Source organism: Canis lupus, chromosome 33, assembly GCF_003254725.2.
Source record: "Canis lupus dingo isolate Sandy chromosome 33, ASM325472v2, whole genome shotgun sequence".
Lineage (NCBI taxonomy): Eukaryota > Metazoa > Chordata > Mammalia > Carnivora > Canidae > Canis > Canis lupus.
In genome coordinates this window covers 29635766-29650597 of record NC_064275.1, presented here as the reverse complement: position 1 = coordinate 29650597, position 14832 = coordinate 29635766, and the positions used below count along the sequence as shown (strand labels likewise).

Below are 14832 nucleotides of genomic sequence, written 5' to 3'. Positions count from 1 at the left end.
GCATCATCAAGGATGACGTTTGCTCGCTTCTCTGCTACTAGTAGTATGTTGAACATTGATGGTAATGCTCCATGAATGTTGGGCATATTGTCAGGAAATCGTTGGGTAAGCTTTTTAGGAAAGTAGGATTCTGTAACTCACATTCGGACAATTCCAGCATGTAATCTTTCAGACCAGGAATAATGACTAAGGATTCAAAACAAGTGAAGGAAAAAAGGAATTACTAAATTAATGGGAGAAAAACCAGGAGATAGGATTTTATTGTGTTATAGAAATTGAGACCACTGCCTAGCCCACAGTAACCCCAGGAACCAGTTTGGGCTGTTCTTTTCCTCTTGTGGAAGTGTCCTCATCCCTATGCTTCAGCAACATATCCTGATGGGACTTGCCATCTTCTTCCAAGACTGTGTCTCCCTGGCCGCATCGATGGACCAAGGTTTGGGCATAAATACTACATTGGGCTGAAGTATCTTTCCCATTCCTCAAGCCACAGAATAAGTAGCCTCACTAATGTGCCAACTAATACAAACATGGTGATGAGCAAAGCCTACATAGCCCTGTCCTCAAGGAACTTATTTTCAGTTCATACAGACAACCGTTGAGAAAATAGATGATTCAAATACAGTGAAAAAAATTGAGCAGATAGAGAATTCTTTATTATTTTTTAAAGATTTATTTGGTTGAGAGAGAGAGAGAGAGAGGGTGGCAGGTGGAGGAGCAGAGGGACAGAGAAAGAGTCTGACATGGAGCTTGATCCCATGATCCTGAGATCACGACCTGAGCTGAAACCAAGCATTGGACACTTAAGCGACGGCGCCATCCAGGCGCCCTGAGAATTCTGCTTTAAATAAGATGTTGGGAAGTTAACATTTAGGCTGAGACCTGAAGGATGCAAAAAAAAGTGGCCGTGCTAAGATGAGGAGGAACGCTGCCAAGCCGAACAACTGCAAAGAGCTGGGGAGGAGGAAAGTGTTTGATGTCTTGGAGATGTTTAGGGAAGGCAAGTAGGTCTGGTGTGTAGTGAGCAAAGGGAGTGGCACAGAGTAAGAGCCAGATCACACGAGGCCTGATGAGACCCTGCTAAGGAGCTCCGGTCGCGGTCCAGCTGCAATGAGAAGCCGTCATGTGGACAGTGGACTGGAGAGCCAGAGTAGAGATGTTGCAACGATCAAACCGTAAAACAGAGGTCACCTGCACCGGAGGAGGCCGCGCACCCGGGAAGCCGTGTATAGATCAGAGCTGCGTTATGAAAGACGTACTGCTGCGTGAAACGCGAGGGATGAAGGGACGCAAAAATCAAGAACGACTCTTTTCCAGCAGGGGCCAGGGAGCGGTGTGGTTACTGAGGCAGGAAGCTGTGAACAGGCAGGTTTGGTGGGGAAGAAATCATCCTGGATGTGCTCATCCAAGGAGAAAGTCAAAGAAGGGGATCCAGGACCTAGGTCTGGAGATCACCAACAGAAAGAGGTCCAGTTGAGGAGGGACAGTCCGTGAGGGAGGAGAAACACCAGAGCAGGGTGTCAAGGGAGCCAAGAGCAAAAATTTCAAAAAGGACCTAGTGGCCCGCTATGGCTAATTCTGTCTTGGAGCCTAGTAAAAAGGATAGTGAAGTGTCTGTTAGATGCAAAAAGTCATTGAAGACCAAGGACAATCTCCGTGTGCTGTTGGAGACAGAAGCCTGGTGGGAGTGGCTTGAAGCCTGTGATATTTTTATACTAATAAAAAAGAAAACCAATACTTCCCCTTCAGCGGACGAGTATAAATGGCAATGCTTGGAACGCCTCTGACCTTCCCTTTTTTCCTCCCTCCAATTAAGGGAATGTGCTCTCTTGTTTTGTCAGCTGTCAGCTGAGGTGGGGGCCCACCCACAGGAAGCTGATTGCCCGTCACTCTTATTTGGGGAACACTGGCCTGATGCTCATCTTTTCCCCTTCCCTTCAACTTCCTCTATTCCTGGATTGAATCCCACCGCCAGACCCAACAGTATCCCTCAGAATGGAACATCTGTCTATCCTCTTCTCCTAAACCTTTCAGTCTCGGTTTATGGCACCAGGCAAATTGCTTTCCCACCCAGGCTCCGTTCTTAATTTGTGCCCTTCCTAGACGCCTATTTGCCTCTCCCTAGAGATATCACCACCAAAGTGATAACTAGTAGCTGTGTCTCCAGTGGAGCCACGTTTTTTTTTTTTGGTCTGTTTTTTTTTTTTTTTTAATAGGCTCCACCCCCAGCGTGGAGCCCAACACGGGACTTGAACTCAGGACCCTGAGATCAAGACCTGAGCTGAGATTCATAAGAGTCCCACACCTAACCAACTGAGCCACCCCGGCGCCCCCAGGGGAGCCAAATTCTATGATTATTAGCACATCTATAAAAAGGTAATGCTTTAGTTCTTTCGTGGCACTCATCAGGCCTCTGTTACCGTAGAGGTTTACTGCAAGGAGAGTGAAGAACTTGACCTACAACTGGCCTGGCCTAGTAAAACTCTTTATCGCAAGTATATAGTTTCTTAAAGAAGTGTCTTGTTTGTAAGGCGAACCGTTGAATTAACTGTCTCACGTTTACCCTAAGGAAGAAAGGCCTACAGCTGCTAGCACAGCCCCAAAGAAGTTTGGTTCTTCAAGGGGTTAAAGCCTAATTCTACTGCTTAATTCCCCTTGTTCCACGAACACCACTTTCCTGGTACCCGTGAGCGAGGGTCTGCCGTCAGACACGCCACTGCGTTGGGAACGGAGGTACCCTCCGAGATCTCAGCCATCAGAGCATTCTAATCGTCTAAGTACGAGATGCTCTCACGGGGGTCCCGTGTAAAATCCTTCTGCTAAGCTGAGATCCAAGAAGAGCAGGAGAGGACTAACCTATTCTAGGCCTCTCACATCCTAATTTTCAAAATAAACTTACAAGGTAGGCATCATTTTATATGAAAAACAGGCCCAGGTTATTTCTGGGGCTCCGCGAACTACCCAAGTGCACATAGCTGATAGGTACCCGTAGCAGGCACGGGGACCCAGGCCCCTCCGGTGCCAAAGCACCCCGGTACTGCCTCCAAAAGAAGACTTTAAGATAGTTGGGATGTGGGTTGGGGAGAAGAAAACACCCCCGGCATCACTGGGTGGGGCCGTGCGGCGCGTCCTGGAGGATGAGTTTCCGCGGCCTCCTTCCCTGGTACTCCGAGCAGGGCTAGGTCCTCTGCACCACCATCCCTGTCTGCGTCTCAAGGCTGACCGAACGTTTATGTCACTTGCTGGAAAGTCTGCTGTAAGGATCTAATGAAAGAGTTTGTAAATGTATTTTATAAGGTGAATGAGTGTCTCTTCTTATTACAAAGCTTTGTGAGTGCTCAACCTAGTATCTCTTATCCAAATTCGGTTCTCTGCAAAGACCCAGGAATTCACATAGGCTCTAGATGATTCTCTTTTGCAGTGAAAATGAAAACTGGATTCTACTTAATGAGCTTTTCAATAGTTGTTTACCAGCTTTTGCTTCACGCACATACACATCTGCACACAGAGACAGCAGCCGTCTGTAGTCCACAAGGATGTAATAGCCAGTTGTAACCATCCCTTCTCAGGGCACCTGCGGGGCTCCGTGGTTGAGCGGCTGCCTTCCACCCAGGGCGTGACCCCGGGGTCCCGGGATCGAGTCCCGCGTCGGGCTCCCTGCATGGAGCCTGCTTCTCCCTCTGCCTGTGTCTCTGCCTCTCTCTCTCTCTGTGTCTCTCTCTCATTCTGTCTCTCATGAATACATATCAATAAAATATTAGGGATATTAAATATAATATTGATATTAATATTAGCAACAATGAAGTGCCTAACTCGGAGTGAAGAAACCAGGGAAGACCTCCTGTGGACGTTGAGCTGGATCTTGAATGAAGGCTTGTCAAGGGGCTCAGAGGCCTCCCAAACCCAGCAGCACTCCGTGCTCAGCGCTGCGGCGTGACTGGCACAAGGTGACGCCAGCGGGGAAGTGGCGCACATGCAGGGAGGCGACAGGGACAAGATGGCTGCTGTGCTTGGCGAAGCTGGTTTTCCGCAGAGCCCCAGCTGGGCAGCGGTGGGGCAGCTGAGGGCCGCCAGCTGGGGAAAGGGTCGCTGCTCTGGGGAAGAAGGGAGGGTGAGGTACTTCTCGTGGGTGCTCGTCTGACTCACCGAGACGTCGGCTCACGAGGCCTTGCCTCCTGGTTCCTTCCAGGGTCACATGAAGACGTGGGTCATCCGGGGAGGGCTCTCCGAGGGAGGCCAGCTCCTGCCGGGGGCCGCACAGCCGCTCACATAAGGGCTGCCCTGCCCTCGGGCTCCCACCAGGGCCGCCGGGTCCGGGCCTCCCCGGAAGGCCAGCGCTCCTCAGCCGCTCTCTGTCCCGTCGCGCTCCTGCCCTGGGTCGCAGGTAAGCGGAGGTGAGGCCCGACGCGGCGCCAACCAGGCGGCTCGCGCCACCTCACTTGGCCCAGCCTGTCAACCTGGGCCTTCTGCCCCCGCCAGACGCCTGTCCCTCCTCGGCTGCGTCTGTGGGATGCCTCGCTGTGGGGGAAGTCTCGGCTTGGCCCTCAGCCTTCCAGGAGGCGGGCCTCGCCTCTGCGGGGCGACATGAGGTGACGCTGTGGCCTCCGTCACCTTCCCTGGACACCTCTGCTCCGCACTGGCCCAGGGCTTGTGGGCCCTTAGGCGTAGCCCCTCAGGAAAGGGCCGGGGCGTGTTACCTGAGCCCGCCTGGCCCCGGGCCTGCGGGAGGCCGTGCCCACACTTCCCCGGTTCCCGGGTGGCAGACGGAGGGATGCGAGCCAAGCCGGCTACGCGGCCGCAAGGAGTGGGCCCGCAGACAATCTGCAGCGTGTCCCCGCGGCCTCGCCGGTCACTTCTGCGGGGCCCCGCCGGCCCGGACCTCGGGGGGGAACAGGGCCCGGTTTTAAGGCTTCGCCTCATGATCCCACTTTCTCTTGGAGATCAAATTAGCCGCACTGTTTGCTCGTCTCCAGGCTCACGTTCGTGGGAGTGTTTCTGAGGATGGTCCTGCGTCCTGCGTCCTGAGTGATTTCCTGTGGGACAAGGTCAGGGAGGGGAAGTGAAGTTCAGACTGACGTGACTCAGTTGGCTCAGTTGGCGCAGCGGCCAAGCCTTCCCAGGGCAACGCTCGGCGGGAGTCTGGGATTCCCTCCCCCAGGCCCGCCCAGCTCCCTGCTTGGCCCTCACACGTTTATGCTCTCAAGCCTCCCCTACAAAATTCTCCCCTCATAGAATTTTCCATAGGAGAGACCGTGGGCGGGGGGGGGGCTGCTCTGATGTCCCTGCCCACGGGCCTTCCCCGCAGGTGGGGTGAGGCGCTCCTGGCGCCGCCGTCTCCAGGCCCCGCTGCCGTCCAGCCGCGCTCCGGTCCTTACCCGGGCCCCTGACACAGTATCAGTCATCCGGGAGGGCGTGTGGCTTAGACTCACTGACTTGCCAACACCGTCCATTGCTCCAGCACAGGGACATACGGGAGCTTTGCCCTCGTGGGACAGTGGGAGGGGGCCCAGCCGTGTGCTTACACCCCAGAGGTTGCCGGGCACACTGTGGCGAGGGCTGGCTTCCTCCAGGCGCCGGGCTCCTGACAGCAGGGCCCGTTCATCACCCTGGGGGCTGGAGGACGAGGACCCAGCAGCCAGGATTTCAGGAAAAGGGGCCTCCAGGAGTGCGCCATCTGGGAGGGGGCGGCTAGGGGGAGACCAGCTTCCCTCCTCGTCCCTGGTCCCTACCCTTCCCTCCAGCCTCCTCCGTCCCTGGGCTAAGGGTCACTGTTGCTTCATATCCTTCCCGCACCCCCCAACGCAGGCCCCTGTCCTGGAGGCCTTGCCTTTGGGGGGCGAGTTCTCATGAGAGACGGGGCTTAGGGAGCAAACACTGCGGGGAGGGCACAGAGTGAAGGCGACTCTTCACACGGAAACGTTAGCAACTGCAGCCGAAGCTCTCTGCTGGGAGGAGTCCCAGGAGGCAAGCGCGGACTCTGGGACTAGGGGAGGGAAAGATGGGGATGGGGGGTGCGGAACAGACCCCCAGCCACCTTGCTCTCGGCTGTGCCTGGCACCAGGCTCTTCACCCTAAGATAAACAGATAATGCTAAGTTAATCAAGTTTTCCCTTTTATTTTTTAAGAGACTTTATTTATTCATTTGAGACACACAGAGAGAGAGAGAGACAGAGACACAGGCAGAGGGAGAAGCAGGCTCCATGCAGGGAGCCCGACGTGGGACTCGATCCTGGGTCTCTAGGATTACGCCCCGGGGTGAAGGCGCGCTAAACCGCTGAGCCACCTGGGCTGCCCTCTTTTTCCCATTTTTAAAATCAAGTTGCTTGTCTTATTGTATAGTTTTAAGAGTTCTTCATATAGTATAGTTACAAGTCTGTTATCAGATGTGCATGTATTCACATTCACCTACATATTTGCAAAATACACATTGTATTGTCTTGGTCTGTGGGTTTCCTTCATTTTCTTTTCTTTTTCTTTCTTTCTTTCTTTCTTTTTTTTTTTTTAAGAGAGAGAATCTTAAGCAGGCTCCATGCCCAGCTTGGAGCTGTATGTGGGACTTGACTCCACGACTCTGAGATCATGACCTGAGCTAAAATCAAGAGTTGGATGCTTAACCAACTGAGCCACACAGGTGCCCCCAAAGTGTTTTGTGAAGAGCAAATTAATTTTGAAGTAAATTTTTAAATCTTTTTTTTTTTATTTTTTTTATTTATGATAGTCACAGAGAGAGAGAGAGAGAGAGGCAGAGACATAGGCAGAGGGAGAAGCAGGCTCCATGCACCGGGAGCCCGACATGGGATTCGATCCCGGGTCTCCAGGATCACGCCCTGGGCCAAAGGCAGGCGCCAAACCGCTGCGCCACCCAGGGATCCCAATTTTGAAGTAAATTTATCACTTTTAAGGATTGTACTTTTTGTCTTTTATCTAATAAATCTTTTCCTAACTTAAGATCCCAGGGCACCTGGATGGCTCAGTATGTGGAGCATGTGACTCTTGATCTCAGGGTTGTGGGTCTGAGTAATAATCATTACTCAGGGTCTGTGGGTAATAATCATGGTATATATTTTTTGTTTTGCATATAGTTTGTTCTAGTGCTGTTGGAGACTGTCCTTTTCCCACTGAAACAGTATCTTTTTCAAAAATCATTTGCTCATGTGTGTATGTCTATTTCTGAATTCTCTAGTCTGTTCTAGTGGTCTGTATGTCTTTATATACCAGTACTTTACTTTTTGTAACTTTATAAATGTCTTAAAATCACATGGTGTAAGTCTTCCAACTCTGCTCTTTTTCAAAAGTATTTTGGCTAATCTAGGACCTTTGCATTTCCACATCAATTTAGATTCAATTTGTTATCTACAACAAAATGCTGCTAGGATTTTGACTGAGACTGTATTGAATCCACACATCAATTTAGAGAGAATTGACATGTTAATGATAGTCTTTTGATCTGTGAATGTGGTATATATGTCTCCATTTATTTAGGTCTTTAATTTTTCTCAGCGATATTTTGTTATTTTTAATGTACAAGTCTTGCACATATTTTGTTAAATTTATCCATAAATATTTTCTATTCTTATGTTACTTATTTTTTTAAAGATTTTATTTATTTATGCATGAGAGACACAGAGAGAGAGGCAGGGACATAGGCAGAGAGAGAAGCAGGCTCCATGCAGAGAATCTGATGCAGGACTTGATCCCAGGAACTCGGGATGACAACCTGAGCCAAAGACAGATGCTCAACTACTGAGCCACCCAGACATCCCTATTCTTATGCTATTTAAATATTGTTTTTAAAAGTTTTTATAATTTATTATTACTTGTATATAGAAATATAAGAGAATCTTTGTATATTTATTTTTATTGTGTTACTTGCTATACTCACTAGTTCTAGTAACTTTTTGATAGATTCCTTTGGATTCTCTACATAGATAATCATGTTACCTTCTTTCTTTCTTTCTTATCTATATTTCTTTTGCTTCTTTTTATTTTATTGTACTAGATAGCACTTCTTGTACTATTGAATGGAAGTGCTGGCAGTGGACATCTTTAAAATGACATCTTTTAAAGACAGTTAAACACCTTTAAACATTTTTTCCTGCCCCAAATACAGATAATCACTGGCTGTATAAAGGTATAAGCAAAATATGATGGGATGAGTGGGGGTTGGCAGAAAATGGAGAATTTAAATCCTATCCTTTGGGGACTATTTATAAAAAGCAGAGATTTTTTTTTTCTTAAAAGCAGAGATTTTAAGAAAGTTCTTTGGCTCTTCTGGATCTAACCCCAGGAGGTGACAGTATCTGTAGTCTGTTTCCCCCATCCCACACTTGCTATGGGTGTTCCCTTTCCTGATGCTCCCAGCAGCAGAGCTACCATGACCCTCCATCCATTGGTTCCAGGATGCTGTCGTCTCCTGATGTGATGGCATGCTCACGGACCTGCTCTTGCATCCTGGGGCTGAGCCTTGGGACTACTGCCCTGTGTGCTGCTGGAACCAACATGGTGCTTCTCTTTCCTAACTGGGATGTGACCTACCTGTTGAGGGGCCTCATTGGCAAGCATGCCATGCTGGGCTCTGGGCTCTGGGGAGGAGGCCTCATGGTAAGTGTTTGGAGTTCCCTGGGTGTGAACTCCCCAAACACCCCTCAGGTGGAGCAGGGAGATGTCAGGGAGGTAGTGTTTGGGTTCCTTGCAAGAATGCTTGATCTTGGGGTGCCTGCCTGGCTCAATTGGTAGAGCATGTGACTCTTGATCTCAGGGTTATAAGTTTGAGCCCCCCATTGGGTAAGAGATTACTTAAAAATAAAATCTTAACAAAAAAAAAAGAAAAGAAAAGAAAGAAAAGGATGCATGATCTAGCAAACTAGTCTTGGGTCTATGGCAATTCCAAGGAATGGGAGACCCTAGGAAGACTTGTCAAGTCTTGTTGGTGAACTTTGGCTTGGGACTAAAAGGCTGGGTGTAAATGTTGCCATCCAGAGTCAGATCAGGCTAGTCATCCAATTTGGTCCTGATAGTCAAAGCCAAACCCTCTGGGGAAGATACAGGATAATCAAATCCATGTGAGGTGCCCAACCAATCTATTTCAACAGCCACAGGTGCAGCTAGAAATGTCAGTTACCCAATGTCTTCTTATCATTCTTCTCTCCTCTCCCAGGTACTCACTGCAGCTACCCTCATCTCCTTGATGGGCTGGAGATATGGCTGCTTCAGTAAGAGTTGGCCCTGCCGAAGTGTAAGCAGCAGATTCTACTCTCCTAATACCCAGAATATACCCCCATTCTATTACTCTACAAGTAGAGTGGTAAAGAGGCAATTTCAATCTTGGGGCTTGAAGTCAGGTCCTGACTGTACCCCCTTAATAACTCTAAGCTGCTGGGCAAGTTCCTTAATCCTTCTGAGCGTCAAGTCCTCATCTATAAAATGGGAGTGAACAGGATCAAATTAAGGGAATAAGTGCTTAATGAGCCAGAAATGTCTATAAACATGTGAGGAATTGTTACCATTATTTTTAGCCTATTGAATAATATGGACATGAGTTAAGTGCACTGCAGTCATGTGCCATTGATAGAAAATTTCCTGGGGTGCCTGGCTGGAAATGCACTCAATCTCTGGGTTGTGAGTTCAAGTCCCACACTGGGTGTGAAGCCTACTTTTTTTTTTTTAAAGGTTTTATTTATTTATTTATGAGAGATACACACACACACACACACAGAGAAAGAGAGAGAGAGAGAGAGGGGGGGGGGGGCAGAGACACAGGCAGAGGGAGAAGCAGGCTCCATGCAGGGAGCCCGACGTGGGACTTGATCCCAGGTCTCCAGGATCAGGCCCTGGGCTGAAGGCGGTGCTAAACCACTGAGCCACCCGGGCTGCCCTGGAGCCTACTTAATAAAAAGAAAAAAAAGAAAACTTCCTGGCTATTTTTTCTTAGAGTTGAAAGGTTTTCCAGAAATCATCTAATGACTTTATTCTAGTCTAACTCCTCCATTTTACCGAAAATGAAACTGAGGCCCAGAGTAAATTACAGTGGCATTTATACATATCTGAAAAATCTCAGTACATATATATTGCTTATTCAGTCTCAGACACACGAATTTGTGGACTCCTTACAGTAACTCCTTACAGGCTACAGTAGGCTGTAGCCTACTTTGATATCTGCAGCCCACATATTGGAAACCCCACTGATTCAGAATTACATGTTGAAGAATTAAATATAAACACCCACACATTTCATTCACTATCTGTTCTCAGTCTGGTCAGGTTTTCCCTGGGCGAGTGAGTGGTTCTCACACTTGTGTATCAGAATCCCTGCAGGGTTTGTTAAAACGGATTGCTGGGCCCCACCCCAGACAGTCTCTCTCTCTCTCTCTCTTAGGATATATTCTCTGAGGAAAGGAGAAGGTAGGAGAGATGAGAGTTGACTATTTTTTTTAGAGGGAGGGGGCTGGAGCAGAGAGCTAGAGGAAGAGAAAGAATCTGAAGCAGGCTCCAGGCCCAGCACTGAGCCTCATGTAGGGCTTGAACTCACAACCCTGAGATCATGACCTGAGCTGAAATCGAGAATCGGACGCTTAACCTACTGAACCCCCCTGGTGCTCCACCCCTAGATTTTTCTGATTCAGAGGTTGGTGTGAACCAGAAAGTGTGCATTTCTAACAGGTTTTCAGGTGATGTGATGCTGTCAGGGCCAGGATCACATTTTGAGCATTTCCCTGGCTCCTCCCAACCTCCAAACCAGCCTGACATCGTGGGAAGAAGACTCCACGATTCTGTATAAAAGCTATATATACACACACACACACACATATATATATACACACACACATATAGCTTTAAATAAACATATATATGTGTGTATATATATATATGTTTTATTTAAATTCTTAAAATATGTAGTCTTTGGAAGGGATAAAATGACCTAGTATTCTCAGAAAGAAGCCAATTTAAAAGCAAGCTAGAATCCTGCCAAGGAAATGCACTCGTTTTGTTTTGGGAGGGAAGTGAGTGGTGCACAGACTAGAAGTACAATGACACAACTGGAGTCACTTCAGAGCTGACTGTAATTTCTGTCTGTCTCCCTCCTTCCCTTCTTTTCTAACCCCTTCCCTCCTACCTCCCTTGTTTCCTTTCATGCTTGATTTGAGAAAGAGAGGAACTAGGGGTAGGAGCTTGGAACTTTTGAGAATACAGCTTTCCCTTCTAAGAGTCAGAAATGGGAAGGCGATGACCATCCAACCCTTCTACCCAGAGGCTATGTAAAAGGTTTTTTCCTAAGATTTATTTATTTGAGAGAGAGAGAGAGAGAGTGCACATGCATGAGTGGGGAGGGGGTAGGTAGAGGGAGAACAAGAGGGAGAATATTAAGCAGATGCCATGCTTAGCCCAGAGCCTGATGCAGGGCTCTATCTCAAGACCCCGAGATTGTGACCTGAGCTGAAATCAAGAGTCGGTAACTGACTGAGCCTCCCAGGCGGCCCCTGAATATAAAAGTTTTTTATGCCAACCTGGAGAGCCTACTGGGCCAGGGAGACTGAGGTCCAGGTTCCACTGCTTCCCCTTCTCAGGGCTTTCTCTCCCACCCCTCCCGGCTCTATCCACTGACCGCTCATCAGCCACCCTGCCTTGGTTATTCTTTAAAGGATGTGCCAGGGGCAGCATTATCCCCATGTGATATGATGGGGAAGAGCCTGAGTGCCAGGGAAGTTCGACTTGTCCAGATCACTCCATCACCTGGTCATGACCCTGTCTCACCTTATGGCTTCTCTCCCTCTACAGATACTCACTGCTCTGCTGTCCAGTGGCCTGGCTTCTCTTGGAGCCTTGATTTGCTTTATCACTTCCGGTGTAGCCCTGAAAGATGGTCCATTTTGCATGTTTGATGGCTCACCCTTCAATCAAACGCAAGCTTGGAAATACGGTTACCCATTCCAAGACTTGCATAACAGGTAAGTGGATGGAGACCTGGATTTTCAGTCTTTTCAGAGAGATACAGAAAGACAGACAGAAAGACACACAGATGGACTACAAACTCCTCTTGGTCACGCGTTCTAGCACCCCCTTCTCTGATGCTCAGAATTTTGCAGATGCAGCCACAATAGCTACCCTGAAGAGTCTAGGCCTATGACCCTGGCTGGGGAAGGCCCCAGGTTTTTTTTTTTTAGGCCCCAGGTTTTTATTGAGGTTGTTTACTTGGCTTTTCTTACTTATTCCTCAAACCCCGGTCTCCTTATTTTTTGGGATAGGAATTATTTGTATGATCATTCACTCTGGAACTCTGTCTGCCTGGAGCCTTCTAAAGCAGTCATTTGGCACGTGTCCTTCTTCTCCACCCTTCTATGCATCAGCCTCCTCCAGATTCTCCTGGTGGTCATTCATTTGATCAACAGCTTCCTGGGCCTTTTCTACAGCCTCTGTGAGAAGTGATAGGTAATGCCCTCTCCTGTGTGAGAGTTTTACTCAGAAGCTGCCTTGAATCCTTTCTGCAGTATGGATTATAAACAAACTTTCCTTTTAGGTATTCCTGTAGTAATAATAACAGTAACAGTAATTCCTTGTACATCTGTTGAAGGATACATACGTTTTAAGTCACATTGTAAACTGCAAGATGATATAGTTGTAGAAGGAATAATTAAATCATTACCAGGTGCAGGAATTTATAGTTCACAAAATGTCCTCCAGCCACGGTCTCATTTCAGCCTCTCAACGACTCCATAAAACTGGCCACATGTCACAGAAGTTGAGGTTTGGAGAGCATAATGGATTTGCTGCCTAAAAGCACTCAACTGGGTTCAGAGAAAGTCAGTACCTGAGCTCTTATCTTCTAAATTCAAGTTCAACCAGTTGTTATGGATGGAGTTTTGTGTCCTTAAAACTCATAGGTTGAGGCCCTACCCCTCAATGTGACTCTATTTGTAGAGAGAACCTTTAAGAACCTAATTAAGGTTAAACGAGGTCATAAAGGTAGGGCCCTAATCCAGCAGGACAGGCATCCTTGTGGGAAGAGGATGAGATACTCTCTCTCCACACAAGCACAGAAGACAAGGCCACATGAGGAAGCAGCCAGAAGGTGGCCACCTGCAAGCCAAGGGTGGGAGCCGCAGTAGAAACTAGCTTTGTTGGTACCTTCATGTTGGGACTTCCAGCATCCAGAAAATAAAGATCTGTTGTTTGAGTCACTCGGCCTGTAGTATTTTGTTAGGGCAGCCGGAGCTGAGTAATCCACCAGTGCTCTTTTCTTTACTCTTCTGTGCAATTCAGTAAGTGCTGAACACTGAGTATCCACTGTGGATCCAAAGATGATCGAGACATGGTCCTTGGCCTTGGGCCCTGCCTTGTCCTTGAAAAGCTCATGGTCAGATCTAGGGGAACAAACACACCCACAGAGAATTTAAATGTCATATGGTAAGGGCCATGTTAGAGGTCAGCAGGATGCAGAGTTCCGAGGAACAGCGAACCTCCAAGGAGGGGGTCTTTGAGAGATGAAGGAAGGGTCCCTTGTGTCTGAACTGATTCTTGAAATAGCCCAGCAAAGAGGGGTGGAAGAGATTCCTCAGTAGAGGGGAGACACGGGGTGGGGGGTGGGGGGTGGGCGTGGAGAGCTGTGGTGCCAGCGGTTTCTCACGTGGTGCATCTCCTACCTCAGGGCGGTGGTCAGGCCATGGTGCCGGGTGGTGCCTGGGGTCAGCAGAGGGCTGGAGGGGAGCGGCTGGGGCAGCGGCCGGGGAAGACACGGGGAGACACGGGGAGATGGGTCTTGGCAAGGGAAGGGGCTGGCGCGCCCAGGGCTCTGGAGCCACAGAGCGGGCAAAGGCAGGAAGTGAGGGGGCGGTGCCCAGGTGCCGCGGTCTCCCCTCCACAGCCCCCTGGGCCCCAGCGCTGTCCCCGCCCTGCCCCAGGTCGCGGAGAAGCTCCAGATGCCTCCAGAACACAGGAATCCCTCCATTACCAGGGGAGGGAGGGCGGGGAAGAGGAGGGGAAAGCAGGGATGCAAGGGGAAGGGGCAAGGAAGGAGCTGGGGCCCCCCCACGGAGGGCTCCAGTCCCCCCACCTGGCTGTTGGCTGCCCCTGTGGGACTCCAGAGGATACCTGCGTCCCCTTCCTTCTCCCACGTCCCAGGACCACCTCACATTCAGAATGGGCTTTCACCCTGGCTGTTTCTCCTCAGTTGAAAGCCACGACTAGCTCTTGGCTTGGCCTCCAATCAGGTTTTGGGCCAAGGGGTTTATGTTAATCTGTTTGTCAGGACAGGGTTAACATTTTGTTAAGAAAACAGTTGTCGGGATCCCTGGGTGGCGCAGCGGTTTAGCGCCTGCCTTTGGCCCGGGGCGCGATCCTGGAAACCCGGGATCGAATCCCACGTCGGGCTCCCGGTGCATGGAGCCTGCTTCTCCCTCTGCCTGTGTCTCTGCCTCTCTCTCTCTCTCACTGTGTGCCTATCATAAATAAATAAAAAAAAAAAAAATTAAAAAAAAAAAAAAAAAAAAAAGAAAACAGTTGTCTGTCCCTTACCTTGTATGTGCCTCTTGAGCATCATCAGGGGATAAAGAGGACGTGGCTGGGACACTTGGATGGCTCAGTGGTTGAGTGTCTGCCTTTGGCTCAGGGTGTAATCCTGGGGTCCCTGGATGGAGTCCTACACCGGGTTCTCGGCAGGGAGCCTCTGTCTCCGTCTGCCTGTGTCTCTGCCTCTCTGTGTTTCTTAAGAATAAATAAATAAAATATTAAAAAAAAAAAAAGAAAGGAGGACGTTGCCTTGTTTATGATCACTCTCAAGAAAAGTAAGCCCATCTTGGGAACAGGTTGTCCTTCAGCTTTCTGTTATAGCAATTGGTG

At 49.0% G+C, this 14832-nt stretch overlaps 1 long non-coding RNA gene across 1 annotated transcript in view; it reads right to left on the bottom strand.

The window, feature by feature from the left end:
• Window positions 1-6111: 6111 nt before the first annotated feature.
• The window catches only part of LOC118353170 (uncharacterized), a 30248-nt gene continuing 21527 nt past the window's right edge, over window positions 6112-14832 (bottom strand). Inside the window, exons 2-3 of the long non-coding RNA XR_007407996.1 lie at window positions 14509-14697; window positions 6112-13358 (exon numbers count right to left, since the gene is read on the bottom strand). This is a non-coding gene — a long non-coding RNA (uncharacterized LOC118353170). The remainder of the gene's footprint in view (window positions 13359-14508; window positions 14698-14832) is intronic.